Source organism: Lactuca saligna, chromosome 3, assembly GCF_052625555.1.
Source record: "Lactuca saligna cultivar CGN05327 chromosome 3, ASM5262555v1, whole genome shotgun sequence".
NCBI lineage: Eukaryota > Viridiplantae > Streptophyta > Magnoliopsida > Asterales > Asteraceae > Lactuca > Lactuca saligna.
Genome location: NC_136419.1, coordinates 112,233,525 through 112,256,899, shown reverse-complemented (window position 1 = coordinate 112,256,899; position 23,375 = coordinate 112,233,525). Strand labels below are relative to the sequence as shown.

Below are 23,375 nucleotides of genomic sequence, written 5' to 3'. Positions count from 1 at the left end.
GACTATTGACCTTGACTACGGACTTTGACCTTGATCAGGGTTAAGTAGTTGGGTTATGGAGTACTCTATGAGGATAGAGACTTATGAGCATAATCGAATTATGGTAATAAGTGGTGGAGTCTTTGACAAGTGATCGGAGAGTTGTGATTACTTACCGAGCTGACATCTACAAGGTGAGTTAGCCTCACTATACTAAGGGGTCTAAGGCACCAAGGCCGGCCCATTGGATTTGATATCCTAGTAGTCATTGATATGTTGAGTTAAGTTAGTAATGTATGCCAGTTGATATGCTAGTCGGGTAGATCTGTAGGACTGCCTGTGATACTGATTGATTACTTGTATGTGCATTTATCTGTTACATGTTGACATGTTATGTGGGGTGGGTTGAGGTTGTACTGCTCCATACGCTAGCCGACAAACCCGAGAGTATTCCAGATATGAGCTGAGGGCCCGGTAGGCATTCCAGACTTATACTAAGGACTTGAGAGCATTCCAGATATGGGCTGAGGGCCCGGTAGGCATTCCAGACTCGTACTGAGGGCTTAATGGCATTCCAGATTCGATCTAAGGGCCCGGTAGGCATTCCAGACTCGTACTGAGGGCCCAGGGGTAGTCCAGCTTGTAAAGCTATGGACCCAGTGCACGTTGTTCTGTTTTGATTAGTATGATATGCTTATGTTGATATTGCTATGGGAACTGTATGTGTATCGGTATTTTGGGGTAACTCACTAAGCTTTCGGGCTTACAGTTTCAGTTTATTGTTTTAGGTACATCAGGGGATTGTGGCAAGGCCAATGCGTGATCGTACAGCTCCTCCTATTATGTTATTTTTTGGGACAAGACTCTAATAAACAATTTTTTGAAAACAAAGTTGTAATATTTGATGAACTTGATATGTTTTTAAAAGTTTAAATTTGTTTGAAATTTTGGATGTTACAAGTTGGTATCAGAGCCTCAGTTTAAGTGAATTGGAGGAACATTCGTTTGAATCCAGTCTCAAATCAAGGAACGTTTTTTTTTTCAAATATGGTTTAATAAATCGGTTTTCAAAATAAATCAGGAGGATGCAAGATGTACGATCAGTCGGAGCCAGTAAGCTAACCCCAAAATACCATACAGTTATTTGATTATGTGACATATTAGAACAACATGCTAGTACTAGGCTAGGGATCTTCTAAAATTGCATGAATGAATTGCCTGATTGCCTGATGTCTGCTAGCCTAGGGTTTCCTTTACATGAAATTGACATCATTACTGTAGTGATTTAGTGTATGCACCACAGTTGTACATAATTAAGACCTTATAGCGTGAGAATGTTTGGTTTAGCCTTATGTATGGTTCTTGTTTGATTGGGAGCTTAGGGTAGGATTGTATGGCTAGCATGCACTAGTGCTGCAGGGTTGGTGGAAGTTTCGTGAGTGGGTAGGTGTTGGGATAAGTCCGCCGATTTCGAGTCGTCTAATATTCTTTAGGAATCGGACTTGAGTGCTCGATGTAATTATATGTATTGTTAGGGCGTTGTGGTAATACTTGGAACAAATATGGGTAGGTGTGGAAGGTAGTATGGGCACGTACTACTGAAAGCACAGGACCCATACACGTGACCAGGAAGTCACAACTCGCAGGGTTTTGTTGGGGGTTGGTCCCTAGTTTTTGTAAACGTTATCTAATACCTTGTGTTGTGTTTTAGAATGGTGATGACTAGGCGCTTTGTGACTAGATCCATGTCAGGATCAGGATCGGGATAAGAGAGGGTGGACCGGGGGAGCTGATAGCACCCGAGACGATCGGCTAGATGAGGCCGGAGGAGATGGACGACAGGATTCGAGCAATCATGCATGACGAGGTTGCTGTGTTGTTTCGGGACGAATTGCCGGAGATGTTCGGGTCAATTAAGACCGCCATGGTGGACTATTTCGATGAGCGTTACGCAGCCCTCGCAGAGACAGCCGCCGCAGCAGCTATATCAGTTGTAACTACGGCAGGGGAAGGAGCAGGTAGGGGTTTTCAGTACCGGGACTTCGACAACACGAAGCCCCCTACTTTTGATGGGACACAGGATCCTATCAAGGCTAAGAGATGGATTTCAGATGTAGAGGGGTGTTTCTTCACCTGCTTGTGTCCTACTGACCAAAAGGTCAGGTGTGCTCTTAACCTGCTTAGGTCCGGAGCCAAGGATTGGTGGAGAACTGTGACTGGGGCTTATACTGATGATCAGAGAGTTGTTGTTACATGGGAGCAGTTCAGGGATATGTTACGCGCTCGTTACATTCCGAGGGTTGAGCGGTAATGTTTGGCATAGGAGTTTCTGAGTCTGAGACAGGATGGAGAGTCGGTGACGGAGATCACCCGTATGTTCACCGAGAGGGCGATGTTCTGCCCAGAGTTTGCCTCCGAGCAGTCTCAGATGACCCGTTATCTGAGTATGCTCAAGACTGATATCCGATAGTTTGTGTCCACCCAGCGATGTGATACTCTTCTAGAGTTACAGGAGGCCGCCAGGTGGCGGGAGTTGGAGATTGAGTTGCATCTGAGGGAGCAGCGGCTGGCCCCAGTACTATCACAGCCGGTGCCGAAGCGGCCTAAGACCACAGATGCTACGATCGGGGGTCAACAGGGCCGCACTTGTGGGAAGTGTGGCAAGGGTCATTCTGAGGTATGTCGGGCTGGTAGTGGGTGCCACAAATGTGGCAAGGAGGGAAATTATGCGAAGGACTGTCACCAGGCTGCCGCAGTTCCTGGTATGAGGTTATGTTACCACTGCAACCAGGTCGGCCACATGAGTGTCAACTTTCCACTACTTGCCGCCAAGCTGGTGCAGGCTGCAGCACCGACTACTTTGAGGATCACAGATGGGAGATCAGACAGGTTAGAGCCTCCGAAGGCTCAGGGTCGTGCTTTCCAGCTTACGGCGTAGGAGGCCAGAGCAGCATCATATGTGGTTGTTGGTATGTTTCTATCCTCACCTTGTTTTATTTATCTGTTATATGCTTATCTATTATACCTGTAATGTAACGACCCAAAATTCAAGACCAAAAATTTCTTTTAATAAAACTTTACTTAAAGAAAAATCATTAATCCAAAACATAAACAGAGTATTAATTTCCAAAAAACAGGTTCGTTATCAGAGTAAAACATTCCCAGGCTGTCTAATCAATGGTGTGTGCCATGCGATCACCCCGAGCTCTTCCCTCCGCTACCGGAAGTACCTGAAACCAAAAATGAAAACCGTAAGCACGAAGCTTAGTGAGTTCCCCACCCTACCACATACCATGCATAATCACATACTGCATATACTGGGCCACACCCGCTATCTTGGGCCTCGCCCCCTGCCTCGGGCCTCGCCCGCTATAACGGCCCCGCCGCTCCAGGCCCCGCCTGGCTTCAAGCCCCGCTCGGATACAAAATTGTTTCACTTAGGCCTCGCCTGTCACAGGGCCTCGCCCGCTAACAAATAATTGATGGGTTTTGGTCATAAGACATCCTATGTGCTCATACAAACCCTAATGCTTGGATCTAGGTTTCTCTATTGTACATGCTTTGAATCCAAGACTATAAACCCTAATTCTAGCATACATATAATCATATTAACATGAGAATAAGTTTATAGTGTTACCTTGATTGTTATGTAGCAATAACAATCCCAAATCTCCTTGAATTGACTTTGGAAGGCTTAGAGACACAAGTGTCACTCCTCTAATGGTTCACAAACACCATAAGCAAGAGGATGAAGAGTAGAGAGGTTGGAGGCTGCCAAAAACGTGTGTAAACCCTAGCAAGATCATTAGCCACGTTTTTGAGCCTTAAGGGTCTTTATATAGTTGGGCTATTAGGGTTATCTAACAAGGAAACCCTAATTTTGATGCTTAAGCCCTAAGCAACCCATAGACTCCTTTTATCAAGCCCTTGGACGATTTCCATATGGGCTTCCCCATAGAATTCATCCAACCCTTGATACAAGGCAATCCATGGCCCAAATTGCAATTATCCTATAATTACAATTCCAGTCCCTTAAGTTTAATTAATCTCTTTTAGTCACAAAACTAATTACCAATTAATTATTGACTAATATTAATTAAACAATATGATTTCTCCTTTAATATATTATTCTCATAATACATTAATAAATCATATTTAATCCTTACTCTCCATAAATCATCCTATCAAGTTGCTTTGGTGAAGGCAACCCAAAAGGACCATGCACCATCGGGTCAAGTACATACCAAAATAGTTATGGACTTAGACACTAATCCAACAGTCTCCCACTTGGATAAGTCTAACAACTATTCTGCGTATGACGTCAGATCCTGATCTGCAATCGTAGCTTTCCAAAGCCGCTGTCAACTCTGATCATATCAGATACGCGTGTCCTTAGATAAGGGATCATATATTCCTCCATTCTAGATATCGTATGAGATATGATTTCAAATCATTCTCTTTGTACTATATCTCGATTTCCGATTTATGACGACAGACTAATTGAACAAATCAAATTAGCCCTAGCCCGGCCGAGCATTTACGTATGTCATCACTAAACCATCGAGGGGCCCAAAGATATCGCTTTTATTCTTTGAATAAAAGGAACGGATAAACTTTGATACAATGCTTGCTTGCACTCACTCACCGAATTACACATAACAATATGTTTTATAACACCAAGTTACTGGTGCGTTTACATATTATCAATGTGCAACCGATTCGCAAGATACAACTCACACATCTCGGTTTCAAGAATATAAGATGTTATCGTCTCACTAATCACTCGAGATAGTGATCCAAGTGAGCGTGGGTCTAATCCAATGCTCAAATCATATTCATAAGCACTCATGAACGTTGCAGCAAACATTTGCTTATGTCTAATACTTTTCTAGACAATCCACACACCAATTCATGACAGTCTTCATTCATATCTACTTCCAACATATGAACGACTGTGGCCCGTTTGAATAATTCGATTATTCTTAATAAACTCAATTATTCTGGAAGTCAAAACATGCAAGGTGAAACACAAGAATAATACTAATCCCATATGGCCTCAAACCTTTGAGTATAAACAAAACACGTTTTATTTATCACCATATCGATTACTCATTATTTGTCGTTTCGGGTAATCAACTTCTTATTTGAATTCCAACACTTGTCCCATGCTCCTAGCATGCACACAATGTTTACCTATGGTTCTTACTTTTTTGAAATAGACAAATTGAACACACTTCCAATCATTCTCATTTTACAACTCCAAATCCATTTTCTTAAGTGTAAGAATACCAAATTCTTGTTACTTATAGAATATACTAGATTCTAACACTTTATGCAACGATCCTTTTTTTAATGTCACTACACCAAAGTCTCAAAGACTATTGCCAATGATATTACAAAGTCCTCTAACGTAGATTGTTACAAGACAATTCCTTAGATATGATGTCTCTCACTCAAAGTACATTCCTTTGAACATCCTTTTGCATAAAGGTTTCTAATCTAGTCATAGATTTTCAATATTTACTTCCCAATATGGACACGCTTCCATATTTTCCATATGACAACTTATTCTTAATAGAATCTTATCTATTCGTAATGATGTCGATATTGTCCATCCAATATGGAAACATTTCCATAATTTCCAATACTATACTTCCAACTACTCACAAGCGACCAATCCTTGCGAACTTTGGATTGTCCTTTGATAGTTGTTTAATTATTTTAGTCAAAACCGATTCTAGTCCCTTTTCCCTCTAAATGCACTAGACATTTGGAAAATTTTAGAATGGTCAAACATTAAATCATTTGCAATCGATCCTATACCCGAAGCGTATGGGACACGACGCATAATGTTTTATTTGCTATGTTCTCAAAATTCGAATTGTGAAGAGGAATACCGTAATCATAATCGAAATTTTAAGAACACACTATGTACCCTTGACTAAATTTATTAACATTCCACAACCTAATCCTTTAGATTTGAAATGAAGCATAATATTCTCTCCCTTAATTATAGCAAAACAACTTTATAACCCTTACTACTTTGAAAGGTTTAACTCTTGTTTTATATAATTAATATTGCCAACTTTGCAATACGTGCCTTAATAATCATACAATCATAACATTTATGCTCGCACTATCATGATGATTAAAACATAACACTTATGCTCCCACTAGCTTCGACATGTATTCATAAACATCTTAACTTTCAGAAAAACAATACTTATTGAATTTATTAAGTTCATGTTTCTAATACTTAGTGCTTTGATAATCTTTTATCAAGGCTTCTTGAACTTATACACTTTTTCCTTAGATAGTTCATATGTGTGTCTTAACAATTAAGACTAATTGCCAAACCTCACAATTCAAATTATGGAAAGGGATGTCGTAACCATGATCGAATTCGAGAATGCAATTTTACAATCACTATCATTTAAAATCTTTCTTAGTGAAAGCATTTCCTCACAATCATTTTCATGAAAGAGGAAATCTTATGACACTTAGATTTAAATGGTGTATTTATTCCTATCCATGTGAATTTGTTAAAAAAAACAAAGTTTACGACAAATTCAAACTCATATGGATCGAACTTTCTTAATCTTGATTTCTTGCCTTATGGCAGCACAGCTGCCCACCACGTCTTCCAAGTAGTTAAGCATCTCACCTTTTTCCTATCAATGTACCTTTCATTGATCAAGGTGCCTTGCCTTTTATGCGTTCAAAATGAGAACTAATAGAACTCACATGCATAATTAACTCGATTGGATTGGCACGGAAACAAAATAATGTCTTCACGATAGGTTGTAAACCTCAACTCGTGTGCTAGTGATGATCAATAAGGTTTATTTGATTTGTTCTTGAAACCTTTCAAGACCATGAAGACTCCCACTGACTCCTTGACATATAAGATTCTTTTGTCAATAAACATTTCTTGACAAACAAATATTCAAGAGTTAGTGTAGTTTTTATCAAAACACTTCACAAATTGGTCCTAGTTGGTCTTTTGTCTTATCCAAGACATCACAACTTTCCACATTTGATGAATGTTATAAACCTTTAATACTTTTCACTCACATGTCACAATCTTAACTTTAAGACTTGTTATTAAAACGAAGTATGATTGACTTCTTGATTTGACCATTTCTTCAATCTTTGATTCCTCTTCTTAGACATACAATTGTACTAAGATTCACTTAGAGGATCAATAGAGATATGGTTCTTAATCATTAAGACACATTATAAAGCATAAAAGCTACTCTCCCATCTTCTTAGAATGGAGAAACTTTTATCTTTCTGCCTACTTGATTCTTCTTATTCGTTCTACTATTGATCTAAACTCTTTAATCAATTCAGAATTACACTTAATCTTGTAAGTGTAATCATATTTACTAAGCCTTTAGTAAATCATGACGAATATCTTTGTTACTCTTATGGTGAACTTGATCAACACACAACTTTGTATACTCGATCTCCTAGTCCTTCACTTAACACATTGTCAATGAGTTAGTCTAATTTCCAAATACTTAATTTCTCATTCATCGTGCATCCACGTTGCATGATTCCAAGTTTTCGTCCAATTGAAACTTGGGCGATGAGAAACTCTCCCTATTTGGTAAATTCTCGACACTTCCATAAATAACATAACTAAGAATCATATCCATTCGTTGTAGAAATATGCAAACATCAATTTTCACATAACGATTTCATTGCAAGAAAGTAAACAAATAAATAAATAAGTCAAACAAAATTTATTTTATTTATAAGAGCAGCGGAAAAACATTTGTCCTTACAATGCAAAATCTATTGAAAACTATGTAAAAAGAAAAATTTCTAACAACTCTATCATAACTATCTAAGCTCAAAATCCAATCTTCAAGTCCATGCGATCGAGATCCATCACTTGTGATTAGATTCATCTTGCTCTCTTATCAAGCTTCCTTTCTTTTCACCGATCCTTCAAAACATTCAAATGCAATCTTATCACATCATGTATTAAGAATCAATGAATAGGAACTTAATGGAGTTAGATAGTGGATTCTTACCTAAAGCGTAGTCATACTTTTGACTCTCCCATCTCTTAGATCTCTTAGGTAAATAGGGCAACTTCGTCTCCAATTCCCCTTCTCTTGGCAATAAAAGCAAATTGACTCCTTTGGAACAACACATGGAACTACTTCAGACATCGCCATTCTCTTATGATCAAACTTTTCGATCATTGCATGTCTTTCATTGCCATTGTCTATATCCATAGAGGTCTTGAAGGCAGATTCACCAATCAACTTTGCTTTTCTATTGCGCCAAACCATTGTTGATTCAACAGCAATAAGCATGTAGGTGAGATCTGTAAGTGTCACGTCGTGGTTCATCATATAGTACTCTCTTACGAACTCACTATACGAGTTAGGAAGTGACTGAAGAACCCAATCAACAGCCATCGCTTCACCGACAACGGATCCCATCATTCTTAACCTATCAATGTGTGACTTCATCCCTAAGACGTGTGCACACACCGACTTGCCCTCTTTATGTTTACTTGCCAAAAGGGCTTGAGTGATATTGAAAAACGAAAAAGAAATTTAAGTTTTAAATCTATGAAAACTCCTAGATCCTTTGAGATTCATTGAACATTTCAATGACATGTTTAAATCTCGATATGCCCCTCTTGTTTGTGACTGGGATGCCGAGGATCACAAAGCGGGTGTGAATAACCATGCAAACTACATGGTGCCCTCACATGTTACAATCACCTATTCGATGTGCCGGTAAACCACACACGCTCCACCGAACTATGACAAACATTGAGTCACCCTTTGCTACCTTTGCTTAGAACCATTTAGTGTGCCGGTAAACCACACACGCTCCACTAACGTCTTCGCAAGGGCACAAAGTGTAATTTCATGGAATTGCATCAATTCACTTTTGCCTAAGTAACTAAGATTGGGAATTTGAAAAACATTTAGTTACTTTGTATTTCATTATACTTATAATGGAAGGTTTCGTCCTATCCTACCCGTTCGGCTAACGACCCTCCACTAGTCAAGAGTGCGGTGGGTAAGAGTGGATACCCATTCAATCGCCATTTTATAGGCAATTTCCTTAAACACCCCTTATAGACCAGCTTCGTGAATGAGGCCTACTAACGGTAAGACTGACTTTTACTCATACATATATATAATGTTATACTTTTAATGTTATATATAGTATAGGGTGTATTTTATACTTTTAAAATACTATATGGTTAACTTTAACAATTACACTTTTAATTCAATTAAATGGTTAACCTAAACCTTTATGGATTTATTAAATCTCTTTTAATTATACTCCTTAATTAATTAATAAAACCATAAGGGTGTGATTTGAACTTTTCAAAACATTACTAGGGTTTTAGAATTTAACATTTCTAATTAAACCTTTAATCAACTTTTAAATTCCAAAACTTGAGGGCAAGTTTTGAAACCTTTTTCAAAACATTAGGGTTTTAACTATTTAAATTTCAAAACTCCAAAACTTTTGGGTTCAAATTTAAACTATAAAACCTAAAGGGGAAAATATGAAACCTTTCATAACAACAAGGATCAAATAACAAATAATTTTAAATTAACATTTAATCACATAATTATCCATATTTGATTTATTTAATGATTTCTTGCAAAACAATTTATCAATTTACTCAAAATAATTAATCAATTATCTTATAAGGAAACAATTATCTTGTTAATTGATAATTATCTTTAATTAGATCAAGAATATAGTCATATATATCATAAAATCGGATTTATATTGATCTAACATGATAAGGTAACTATCCATATGCAAAAACAACAAGAAATCCCGAGATAAGCATTATCTGACGAGTTGACTCGTCGAGTCAGGCATGGACTCGTCGAGTCTGCATGGACTCGGCGAGTTCAGCCATGGACTCGGTGAGTCCAGCCTCCAGAATCCAAAAAAATTGAATTTTCCAGTTATACAATGCATCAATACAATTGAAACCAATCTAGGCTCTGATACCACTGATGGGTTTTGGTCATAAGACATCCTATGTGCTCATACAAACCCTAATGCTTGGATCTAGGTTTCTCTATTGTACATGCTTTGAATCCAAGACTATAAACCCTAATTCTAGCATACATATAATCATATTAACATGAGAATAAGTTTATAGTGTTACCTTGATTGTTATGTAGCAATAACAATCCCAAATCTCCTTGAATTGACTTTGGAAGGCTTAGAGTCACAAGTGTCACTCCTCTAATGGTTCACAAACACCATAAGCACGAGGATGAAGAGGAGAGAGGTTGGAGGCTGCCAAAAACGTGTGTAAACCCTAGCAAGATCATTAGCCACGTTTTTGAGCCTTAAGGGTCTTTATATAGTTAGGCTATTAGGGTTATCTAACAAGGAAACCCTAATTTTGATGCTTAAGCCCTAGGCAACCCATAGACTCCTTTTATCAAGCCCTTGGACGATTTCCTTATGGGCTTCCCCATAGAATTCGCCCAACCCTTGATACAAGGCAATCCATGGCCCAAATTGAAATTATCCTATAATTACAATTCCAGTCCCTTAAGTTTAATTAATCTCTTTTAGTCACAAAACTAATTACCAATTAATTATTGACTAATATTAATTAAACAATATGATTTCTCCTTTAATATATTATTCTCATAATACATTATTAAATCATATTTAATCCTTACTCTCCATAAATCATCCTATCAAGTTGCTTTGGTGAAGGCAACCCAAAAGGACCATGCACCATCGGGTCAAGTACATACCAAAATAGTTATGGACTTAGACACTAATCCAACAATAAAAACACATAAACATATCACAACACAATAGCTAAACTCATACGACTGATCTTGTTCTAAGGCCTCGCCTGTCCTGGGCCTCGCCCATGTGCTGCTACTGATGAGCCATGGAACCCCATCCACGCTCCTACTGGTAGTGAGATACGGCCCCAACCCACTCTCACTCCTTCTCTAGCTTGGGCCTCGCCCCTGTTCTGCTACTAATGAGATCTGGAAGACCATCCACACTCTGTTATTGGTGAGATATGGGACCTCGCCCACACTCAGCTCCCTACCAGGCACAGACAGCAAGTATAGACTATCATACAAAAAAATCCTTGGGCACTCGCCCTCTATTAAGGGACCTCGTCCTGAAAATCATACTAGCATACTGTGCCTAGGGCTAACCCCCGGGTCTTCTACTCATAACTACATGGGCCGACATTGTGGCCTTAGACCCATTCACACAAAGGGAAACTCACCTGCACTGGTTGAACTTGTTGATGATCTCACTAGCTACTGTCCGGCAACTCACCGAACTCCTGCTCCCCGAACTACCAATATCAGTGCAACATTGAGTCTATCTGACCCCCGAAAGACAACCAAGTCAAATCTGGTCCAAGTCAAAGTCCTGGTCAAGGTCAACCTTCCAGGTCAACCCTACTCGCCGAGTCACCCTACTGACTCGCCGAGTTCATATATTCAGAATCCTCCCTTTCGCGTCTCGACTCGCCGAGTCAGTCCATGACTCTCTGAGTCTACCGTTTTCTGAGTCCTGACCTATCCAACTCACCGAGTCTCCACCCGACTCACTGATTCGAGTCTCAACTTGAAGGGTTTGGGGTTTCGCAACCTGACTCGCCGAGTCCAAGAACAGACTCCCCGAGTACAAGGCAATCTTCATCTGACTCGACAAGCTGTTTATCCCACACGTTGAGTTTCTCCTCACCTTCATGCTACTCGCCGAGTCCACTCAAAGGACTCATCGAGTCCATTCAAATCCCTTTACATGCAGAGGGATTTTGAGTCATGCAGGGGTTCCAACTCCTAGATCCATACTCCCAAGGCTCCATCCTCACATAAAGTTGCAAACTTTACGTATAACTAAAGAGATCTAGGCTCAAAACACTATAGGGCTAGGTTTTGGGACAAAAGGGCTTCACCAACTCCTCATATTTTGATGCTTTATGACATATTAGACCATCCCAATGCTAGATCTGAAGTGGCAACAACATATCTAGGCCCCAAACTCGAATTGGGTCTCTCAAACAACCATAAACCCCCCCCCCCCCCCCCCCAAATCTTATAACAAAGGTAGATCTAGATGTAAAGGAGGGAAGATAGCAACTTGTTACCTCCAAGATGAACACAACTGAAGTAGATCTCGGATCTACACCTCCTCCTTTGAAGCAACCTTCTTGATCTTCAAGTTCCTTTCCAAAGTTTCCTTCCTCCAAGCTATTTCTCTCAAATGATGGAAGCTCACACGAAATCAATGGTTTACTGGTTCTCTAGAATGATATGGGGGATGAGGGAGGGACATAACACCCTTTAAATAGGATACAACTCCTGGGATTAGGGTTTTCCTCGTTCAGACCAGACTCGCCGAGTCACCTTGGCCGACTCGCCGAGTCGGTCACTTACTCCTCGACCCGGATCCCGCTCGGACTCTCCGAGTTCCTCCTTGGACTCGTTGAGTCGCCCCTTAAAATTAGGGTTTTCTTTCCTTTCTTGGCCTTCCAAACTTTGGGTGTTACAACTCTCCCCCACTTAAACTAAACTTCGTCCTCGAAGTTTGTTATGCTCCACTGCCTGCGATCTGCCTCCGATACCCCACCAATTATTCTAACACCAGCTGCCTACCATCGATGGCCTTCCGTTTAGTCATTCAGACTAACGTCAACCCTTGCGGATAATAATCTCGGGTCAACCCTGACCCAGAACATCCTGGAAGCAAACCCTACCTAACTGACAATCCTTCTGATACTCTTCGAATACTGCACTGACCCCATATGGGTTCACCCCTTCTTTCCTTGCGTGATTTCCTTGCCTTCCCAAGGCAATGCTCCATAACCATCTATCCCCTCTGCCACTGTGAAGACCCTGTACTCACCCAATCTATTACTCCCGCTACTCCCAGTACGGGTCATTGTCGCCAGTATCCACTAGGCATTCCTTCTACTATCATTTGGTGTCGAGCACCCCCGCGATCAACTAACTGAATTCCACCATACGCTGCATACTCGCACTGCTACTGACTGGAAATTCTGTTATTCCTTATCGGGCTTCCGAATGAACTGAGACCACCCTGGTCCCTACCATCTTATCAATATATGGATTACCGGCTCCCACCGATTGCTGACCCAACACAATTACTAGTCGCTCCCAGCGACTTTCGAAGAGACTTCGACCACCTAAAAATTGCTCAATCTATCCTGCCATACAAGCACTACAATTCCCAAGGATCCCCGATCCCCTATCCAGACGCTAAGATCCCTACCAGGTCCCACCTATGCTACTAAAACTCACGGGCCTCGCCCACGAGTCTTACCCGCCCTTATCCATCTAGTCCCACTTGTCTAACCACTCTCGCACGGGCCTCACCCACGGGTCTCACCCAACCATACTACTGAGCAACCCTGCTCTCAGGTCTCACCTATACTGCTATTCTCATATGGGCCTCGCCCACGGGTCTCACCCAAATATATCCTAGAGCGGCCTCTCCCAAGGTCTCACCTCTCAAGGCTATACAGGAAAACTTCTCATCGTTCTCATCCATTACTGATTCCTGATCCCTATCTGAATGCTAGGAGATAAGGGCCTCGCCCCAACTCCGCCAATCACAGGGTTAGGGGCGGTTCTCATGCAAAGAGGACGAGTGGTAGCCTATGCATCGCGGCAGCTGAAACCGCATGAGACTCGATACCCTACGCACTATTTGGAGTTGGGGGCAGTGGTGTTCGCCCTCAAGATATGGAGACATTACCTTTACGGGGTCCGCTGTACCATTTACACGGATCACAAGAGCTTGAGACACATCATGGATCAGCCGAACCTAAATATGAGGCAGCGCAGGTGGCTCGATGTAGTCAAGGACTACGATTGTGAGATCCTTTACCACCCTGGTAAAGCGAATGTGGTTGCGGATGCTTTGAGCTGCAAGTCAGCGGGGTCTTCTACTCCTGCAATATGTATGAAAATAGCTGTGGACTCTCCGCTTGTGAGCTTAATCAGGGATGCCCAGATGGAGGGCATGCGACCGAAGAATTTGAAGAGAGAAAGGATCAAGGGTGAAAACACCAAGTTCGTGCAGGATAGTCGAGGATTACTGACCAGATATAGTTGGGTTTGGGTTCCGATGACTGGCGGGATCAGATAGATGGTTATGGAAGAGGCTCATAAGTCTCACTTCTCCATCCACCCGGGAGCCACCAAGGTGTACCGGGATTTGAGCTTGAGCTATCGGTGGCCGGGTATGAAACGCGAGATCGCTTGGTACGTCGAGAGGTGCTTGACCTACAGGATGGTCAAGGCCGAACACACCAGAGGCCGCATGGCAAGCTGCAGCCCCTGGAGGTTCCTATGTGGAAGTGGGAGTAGGTCACGATGGACTTTATCACAAAACTGCCAAGGACGACAAAGGGGTTCGATGCCATTTGGGTCATCGTGGACCGATTGACCAAGAGTGCCCATTTCTTGGCCATACGGGAGAGTTTCTCAGCCAAAAAGTTGGCCGAGGTGTACGTTCGTGAGATCGTGTCTCACCATGGGATTCCCATTTCCACTGTCTCAGATCGGGATGTCAGGTTTACCTCCCGTTTCTGGCAGAATTTTCACGAGGAGCTGGGCACGCGGTTGCACTTCAACACAACATTCCACCCTCAAACAGACAACCAGAGCGAGCGGACTATTCAGATCCTCGAGGACATGCTACGGGCGTGTGCCATCGACCTTGGTGGGAGTTGGGATTCTCACCTACCGCTTGTAGAGTTCGCCTACAACAACAACTATCATTCTAGCCTTGGCGCCCCGCCATTCGAGCTGGTGTACGGGCGGAGATGTCGCACCTCGATTTGTTGGGGCGAGGTGAGCCACAGGGTAATGGGCCGGATGGAGGTGGTTTTGCAGACGACCGAGAAGATTCAACAGATCAAACAGAGGTTGCAGACAACTCAGAGTCGGCAGAAAATTTACGCCGACAGGTGCCGATCCGAATTGGAATTTCAGATAGGCGACATGGTACTTCTGAAGGTCTCGCCCTGGAAGGGTGTGATCCGCTTCAGGAAAAGGGGAAAATTGGGCCCTCGATACATTGGGCCATTCAGGATCATTGCAAGGGTTGGTAAGGTGGCTTATAGACTAGAGCTTCTGGAAGAGCTTAGTCGGATCCACAATACTTTTCCCGTATCGCAATTGCGAAAGTGCAATACGGACCAGGAGGTTGTGGTATCATTGGATGATGTTCAGATCGATGAGCGCCTGAACTATGTAGAAAGGCCTGTGGCCATTTTGGAAAGAAAGATGAAGATTCTGTGGACAAGGGGATACCTTTAGTAAAGGTACAATGGGAACATCATAAGGGATCCGAGTGGACATGGGAGCCGGAGGCGGAGATGCGCGAGCACTACCCGACATTCTTCATCCCAGCGGATTTCGAGGACGAAGTCTAGTTCAAGTGGGGGAGAGTTGTAACGCCCCGATTCTCAGGTATTGTCCCATTGTAGTTTCTTGGTTTGGCCCTACTCGACGAGTTGGTTGCCCTACTTGTCGAGTAGCAGCGAGATTGAATTGCAACTTAAGTGACTGACTCGGCGAGTCCATGAGTGGGACTCGGTGAGTAGGATCTGGCAAAAGAAACCCTAAGTCCCGGGTACTGCACTCTATTTAAGGAGGCTTAAGCCCCATTTGGCCTCCTTACAGTTAGATAGAACTCAAAGGAAAACCCTAACAGAGTATTTGTACCATTAGTGCCTTGAAAGCTTGAAAGGAGAACTTGTGGAAGGAAGAACTTGGACAAGCAAAGGACTAGAAGCAAGGGAGGAGTGGAACCCAAAATCTAACTCAGCTAGCACTCATAGAAGGTACCAAGTCGACACCTATATCCGTTTTCCCTTCTAGATCTCATATAGTAGGAATCTAGGGTTTTTGAGGTGTAAGTAAGGTGATATTGCAAAACATAAGCTAGATATGAAGTTGTAACTTCAGATCTGGACCATTCCCGAGTTCTAGATCCATAAAGTTCCTGTCTTGGACGTGAATGAGGCTTTTCCTTGTGCATGAAACCCATTAAGAGCTTAGTTTTGGACATTAAGGACCTTTTTAGCCATGCATAAAGTTTGCAACTTTACGTGAAAGGCATGCCCTGGAATCTTGGATATGAGGTTTGGAGTCGTTGCATGGATTAAAATGGATCAGTATGGCTTAAAGACTAAAGGAACTCGGCGAGTCTCAAGAACGACTCGGCGAGTCGGATGAATATAGTCGTGAACTCGACGAGTTGGTAGAACAACTCGACGAGTCCGATGAAGGTTGCCTTAGACTCGACGAGTTGCATGAGCAACTCGGCGAGTTGGATGAGTTTCCTCCAAGTTAGGAATGTGTGTGTATCAACGTATTACTAAAAGAGAAACACGGCGGGTGGCTCTAGGGCCTCAATCGAGAATCATGGGAACTCGGCGAGTCACGTCGGTGACTTGACGAGTAGGTAAAAGTTTCGAGGAACTCGGTGAGCAGCCGGGAGTACTTGACGAGTTAAGGTCAACATGGACTGTTGACCTTGACTAAGGACTTTGACCTTGATCAGGGTTAACTAGTTGGGTTATAGAGTACCCTGTGAGGACAGAGACTTATGAGCATAATCAAATTATGGTAATAAGTGGTGGAGTCTTTGACAAGTGATCGGAGAGCTGTGATTACTTACCGAGCTGACATCTACAAGGTGAGTTATCCTCACTATACTAAGGGGTCTAAGGCACCAAGGTCAGCCCATTGGATTTGATATCCTAGTAGTCATTGATATGTTGAGTTGAGTTAGTAATGTATGTCAGTTGATATACTAGTCAGGTAGATCTGTAGGATTGCCTGTGATACTGATTGATTACCTGTATGTGCATTTATCTGTTACATGTCGACATGTTATGTGGGGTGGGTTGAGGTTGTACTGCTCCGTGCGGTAGCCAACAAACCCAAGAGTATTCCAGATATGAGCTGAGGGTCCGGTAGGCATTCCAGACTAATATTGAGGACTCGAGAGCATTCCAGATACGAGCTGAGGGCCCGGTAGGCATTCCAGACTCGTACTGAAGGCTCGATGGCATTCCATATACGAGCTGAGGGCCCGGTAGGCATTCCAGACTCGTACTGAGGGCCCACGGGTAGTCCAGCTTGTAAAGCTGTGGACCCAGTGCATGCTGTTCTGTTTTGATTGGTATGATATTGCTATGGGAACTATATGTGTATCGGTATTTTGGGGTAATTCACTAAGCTTTCGGGCTTACATTTTCAGTTTATTGTTTCAGGTACATCAGGGGATCGCGGCAAGGCCAATGCGTGATCGTAGAGCTCCTGCTATTATGTTATTTTTAGGGACAAGACTCTGATAAACAATGTTTTGAAAACAAAGTTGTAATATTTTATGAACTTGATATGTTTTTAAAAGTTTAAATTTGTTTGAAATTTTGGATGTTACAACAAGTTTGTTACCTAGATGTGTACAAAAAAAATTACGTAAATATGAACAAAACAAAAAATAAGAGTAAATTATACGAATGGTCCCTGTCATTTAGGAGAATTTTTGCGTTTGGTCCCTAACTTATTTTTTTAATTTGGATGGTCCTTACTGTTTATTTTTGTTGTGCGCTTAGTCCTCATCTTACCTGAAAAGACTATTGTGCCTTATTAATTTATTTTTTTAATTAATTTTCTTATTTATGTATTTGTTTTTATATGTTTAAAAAAATTAATAGATCTCACATATCTGTATCTCCTCACCGTAAACTTGAAACTACATTTGAGACATTTAATCTGGGTCTTACCGGTCACCATCTCATCTCTCATACTCTTCAACTTCTATTTTTTTTTTTCCATCTTTAATGATATGGAAGTCTTCACCATCTTTTTTTTTGTCCTTCAACTCTGGCGAACAAACATCATAACCCGCTATCTCTTAACCTTAATGGGTTGTGGTGTTGGTTCACTGGAGTTGAAGGACCGAAAAAGAATGGATGGTGAAGACATCGACATTACTAAAGATGAAAAAAAAAACAGAAGTTAAGGATGATGAGGAGATACAAATATATGGAGTCTATTAGTTTTTTTAAACATATAAAAAATACATAAATAAGAAAATTAATTAAAAAAATTAAATTGATAAGGACACAATAGTCTTTTTAGGTAAGACAGAGACCAAATGCAAAAAAAAAAAAAAAGTTGGAGCGATCTGAATTAAAAAAATAAGTTAGTGACCAAACACACAAATTCCCTAAACCATAGGGACCATTCGTGTAATTTACTCTTAGTTTTGGTTTTGTTCATATTTGAATAACTATTTTTTTGTACACATTTAGGTAACGAACTTGTTGAAAGTGTTTACATATAACTATATGACCTATTGTAGCCGAATGTAACCTGCTATAACATGTCATAATGGTCATATGTGAACAGTTCCAAAAAGTTTGTTACCTAAATGTGTACAAATAAAAGATAGTTACCTACACGTGAACAAATCAAAAAGTTCATTACCTTAATTAGTCTTATTACCTTATTTTTTATATTGTAAATATTGACAATGCAACTTTAAAAGGCATCTCTGGGTGGACCAAAAGGCTAATAACAAAGTGGTCAAATGTTTGGTTTACCTTGACTCAACGAATATATATTTTCAGTTTACAAGCAACGAAGGCAACCGGATACTCTTAACAGAAGATTGTGGCACTCATGTTTCAATGAACCATACGACAGGACATGATAGTCATTTTTCAACATGTATTTTATAATTTTTTTTTTTTTTTTTATACTTTTAAGTTTTTAACCAGACAGTTTTATATTGGATTACATATATTATTATAATAAAGTTGATTTAGACAACATATGTATTAACATTTGTAATCCGAAATAAAATTATAATCAAATGTTATTTTTATGATTATCCCATTATTTATTTGTTCGCATTAATTCGGATGAGATTTATTTTTGAAAGTTTTGGGTGTGTATAAGCAATGAAAACCAAAGATAAAGGTCCAAATCTAAAATTACAGATTTTGCAAACCTTTTGACTTTTTTCCAAAAAACCCAAAGAACAGAGAAGGAAAATGAATCGAAAGGCGAAAACTTGGTCTTGCTCTCTTTCGCAAAACACAGAATTAGGGTTTGAATAAAACCCTCTTAACACTTGATACAAAAACACAGATCTCTAAATCCAAATCAACCCCTTCTACAAGATTTAATTTCATAGAACCCTTGTTAGGGTTCCACCAATGGGTCGTCATCCAATACCCTTAAAGCTCGTGTCACTTCTCTGTGTCTTCATCACTTCTTTCAGTTCCTACGCCGTTTTTGGTAACGATTTGGACAAATCGGCACTGCTGGAGTTCAAGAGCTCCGTTTCCGACCCGTCGGGAGTGCTGGCAAGCTGGAGAGAAAGCAATTCGGATATCTGTTCGTGGGTCGGAGTCTCATGCGGGTCGGATTATCGGGTTGTAGCTCTTAATATCACCGGTGGAGGTAATTCAGGCTCTTTCACTTGTACTGAATATGATCAATTTCAACTGTATGGATTTGGAATCAGGAAAATCTGTGTGGATCGTAATGCGAAATTGATGGGTAAGTTGTCAAATGCTATCTCACAGCTTTCAGAACTTCGAATCTTATCGCTCCCGTTCAATGATTTAAGTGGTGAAATTCCTGATGAAATTTGGGGTATGAAGAAGCTGGAAGTGATTGATCTCGAAGGGAACATGCTCAGTTGGAATTTAAACTCCAATTTCAGAGATTTGGAAAACCTTAGGGTTCTTAACCTCGGGTTTAATCAGATATCTGGAAAAATACCCAATTCGTTATCCAATTTGAAGAATCTCCAGGTCTTAAATCTTGCAGGAAATCATCTAAATGGTTCAATTCCAATGTTCTTCAACGAGTTTATCAATTTAAGGGGCTTATACCTGTCATTCAATCAGCTTTCAGGCAAAATCCCAAGTGAAATCGGGTATAATTGTGGTAATCTTGAGCATCTAGAACTCGCAGCAAACTTCTTACTTGGAGCAATTCCTTCAAGTTTATCAAATTGCACCAAATTGCGATCAGTTCTGTTGTATTCAAATATGCTTCAAGAAGAAATCCCAATCGAATTTGGTCAGTTTAAATCCCTACAAATATTCGATGTTTCAAGAAATAGTCTTAGCGGCCCAATTCCATCACAACTCGGGAATTGCAAAAACCTCTCGATTCTCGTGCTCTCAAACCTCTTCACTCCCATCCCTAATTCCGCTCAATCCGAAGAAGAGTATAATTACTTTCAGGGTCCACTACCTTCCGAAATTACTATTTTACCCAAGCTAAAGCTCCTATGGGCACCAAGAACAACTTTAGAAGGCAAATTTCCGACCAATTGGGGTGCTTGTACAACCTTACAAATGGTAAATTTGGGTCAAAATTTCTTCACAGGTGAAATCTCAAACGGGCTTAATCTCTGTAAAAAGTTACATTTTCTTGATTTGAGTTCAAACAAGTTAACAGGACAACTTAGCAATAAACTCCCGGTTCCTTGTATGACTCTTTTCGATGTCAGCAACAATCGTCTCTCAGGGGCAATTCCGTCTTTTCGCCACACCGTCTGTGAACCCCTCGACCCATCATCAACATACATACAATTCTTCACATCTCAAGCTCCAAACGATGGTGGAAATCGTGCAATAATTCATAATTTCAGCAGGAATAATTTCACAGGATCGTTAATTTCGATTCCGGTTACATCAAAACCGGAAAAAAACTCGGTTTATTCGTTTCTCGCCGGAGAGAACAACCTCACCGGAGTTTTGTTCGATAAATGTCCCGATTTCAAAGAAATTGTTGTGAATCTCAGCTCGAACAGGTTTTCCAGCGAGATTCCGGCGAATATTGGCCGGAATTGCAGATCTTTGCGGGTTTTCGATGTCTCCGGGAACCGTTTATCTGGGATCATTCCTTCTTCTTTCAGTGAATTAGATTCTTTAATTTCACTCAATTTGAGCTACAACATGTTACATGGAGTAATCCCTGATAATTTTGGAGAAATTAAGGTTCTCAGGAATCTCTCATTATCAAACAACAATCTTTCCGGTTCGATTCCTCAAAGTTTGGGAAGTTTAAATTCTTTACAAGTTCTAGAACTTTCCTCAAATTCCTTATCTGGAAAGATTCCAGAAGATCTTGTAAATCTGAGAAATCTAACTATTCTTCTTCTCAACAACAACAAACTTTCCGGCGAGATTCCGGTGGGTTTCACAAAGATGATCAAATTCAACATCTCCGGCAACAATATCTCCGGCCCTTTGCCGGAAAACTTAATGTCAAGCACAAGCACAGAACAACAACCACCACCGGAACCCGGAAGATCCACCAGTGGCGATTTCGTAAATTACTCCAATTCACCAACTCCATCCACAAAATCCAACAACCAAAACTTCAGTTCCATCGAGATCGCCTTAATCACATCAGCTTCCGCCATTTTTTCCGTCCTTTTAGCTCTCATGGTTCTCTTCTTTTACACCAAATGGCGACCCAAATCCATAACCCACGGGTCGACCCGTAAAGAAGTCACCCTTTTTACGGATCTTGGTGTCCCATTGACTTTCGAGAGTGTCATTCAAGCCACCGGAAACTTCAATGTCAGCAACTGTATCGGAAACGGTGGGTTCGGGGCCACGTTTAAAGCCGAAATCGCCCCCGGGTTTCCGGTGGCGGTGAAACAGCTGGCGGTAGGGCGGTTTCAGGGAGTACAACAATTCGAGGCGGAAATCAAAACATTAGGGCGGCTCCGCCACCCGAATCTTGTAACCCTAATCGGATACCACGCGAGTGAAACCGAAATGTTCCTTATCTACAACTACTTGCCAGGTGGCAATTTGGAAAGATTCATCCAAGAACGGTCAACACGAGCGGTTGACTGGCGGGTCCTACACAAAATCGCGTTGGATGTAGCGCGGGCCCTACACTACCTCCATGACCAATGTGTCCCTAGAGTCCTTCATCGTGATGTGAAACCGAGTAACATTTTGTTAGATGATGATTTCAATGCGTATTTATCGGATTTTGGTTTGGCTCGGCTTTTGGGGACGTCGGAGACTCACGCCACCACCGGAGTCGCCGGAACTTTCGGTTACGTGGCACCGGAATACGCAATGACGTGTCGGGTATCGGATAAAGCGGATGTGTATAGCTACGGTGTGGTGCTTTTGGAGCTTTTGTCTGATAAAAAAGCGTTGGATCCTTCGTTTTCATGTTATGGTAACGGGTTTAATATTGTCGGGTGGGCATGTATGTTGCTAGGGCAAGGACACGCGAAGGAGTTTTTTACCGCGGGGTTATGGGATTCGGGGCCGCATGATGATTTGGTAGAGGTTCTGCATCTTGCAGTTGTTTGCACGGTGGAGTCGCTGTCTAGAAGACCCACCATGAAACAAGTGGTACGGCGGTTGAAACAACTTCAACCGCCGTCGTGTTAGTAGTCCCCACATGTTTGTTTTAATGTCAAATATGTGGGAATTTGATAGTACTATTGTGATTAGTTCACAATAGTACTGATAGTGGTCCCCACATGAGGGGAAGATATATAGTAGACAAAGTTTGGGTATTAGATTGGACATTCTGATTTACCTTCCTCATGTTGGATGTGGACTGATTGGCATGATGCCATTTAGTATTAATAGTGATTTGTAAATTGTTGTATAGGGTGGTTTGCACAGATGAAGATTTGTTGCAAACGTGTTGGATGTATTTTATTACTTGTAATGTGTCTCGTTTTTTATTTTTGTGTATAAAATTTTAAAAGTCAGGTTTTTAAATTATGATTTGGGTAGAGAAGAGGATTTGTTGCAATGGCACAGATGTAATTTCTTGTAGTGTTCGTTTGTCAAATTTTGTATCAGAATAAGATATTGCAATCTCTAAATTATGCCGGAGAGATTTCGGCGCTGAATATGGTTATGTTTGGTGTTGTGTTTATTTTTTCTAATAGTTACTTTTGCATTTTTTTTTTCAACTTCAAGCAATTCATATGTACATAATCATATATTGCATGGAATCTTGAGATTGCATACATGTATATGGGGTGTGATTTACTTCGAATTCGAATGTTTGATTTGTTGGATCCGAAGCATGGATTTGAGAACACTTTGCGAGATTTGTGGATAAAAAACTTTAAAGAACAAATTACTTGGAAAAAAACATGGTCATGCAAGACACAAAACATCAATCTAGAATGGATAGATGACAATGCAAATTTTTATAAAATTGGGGTTTGCACCTCCGTATATCGCAGCGGGACCTGTATATCGCAGCGGGACCTGTGTTCTATATAAAAAATTATAAAAAATAGAAAAGAACATCAAAATGAAGATGCGAAAAGTT

General features: G+C 41.0%; 1 pseudogene; it reads left to right on the top strand.

The window, feature by feature from the left end:
• The first annotated feature begins 19,034 nt into the window (after positions 1–19,034).
• On the top strand, positions 19,035–22,952 carry LOC145037130 (LRR receptor-like serine/threonine-protein kinase RPK2 pseudogene; annotated as a pseudogene).
• Positions 22,953–23,375: the final 423 nt, after the last annotated feature.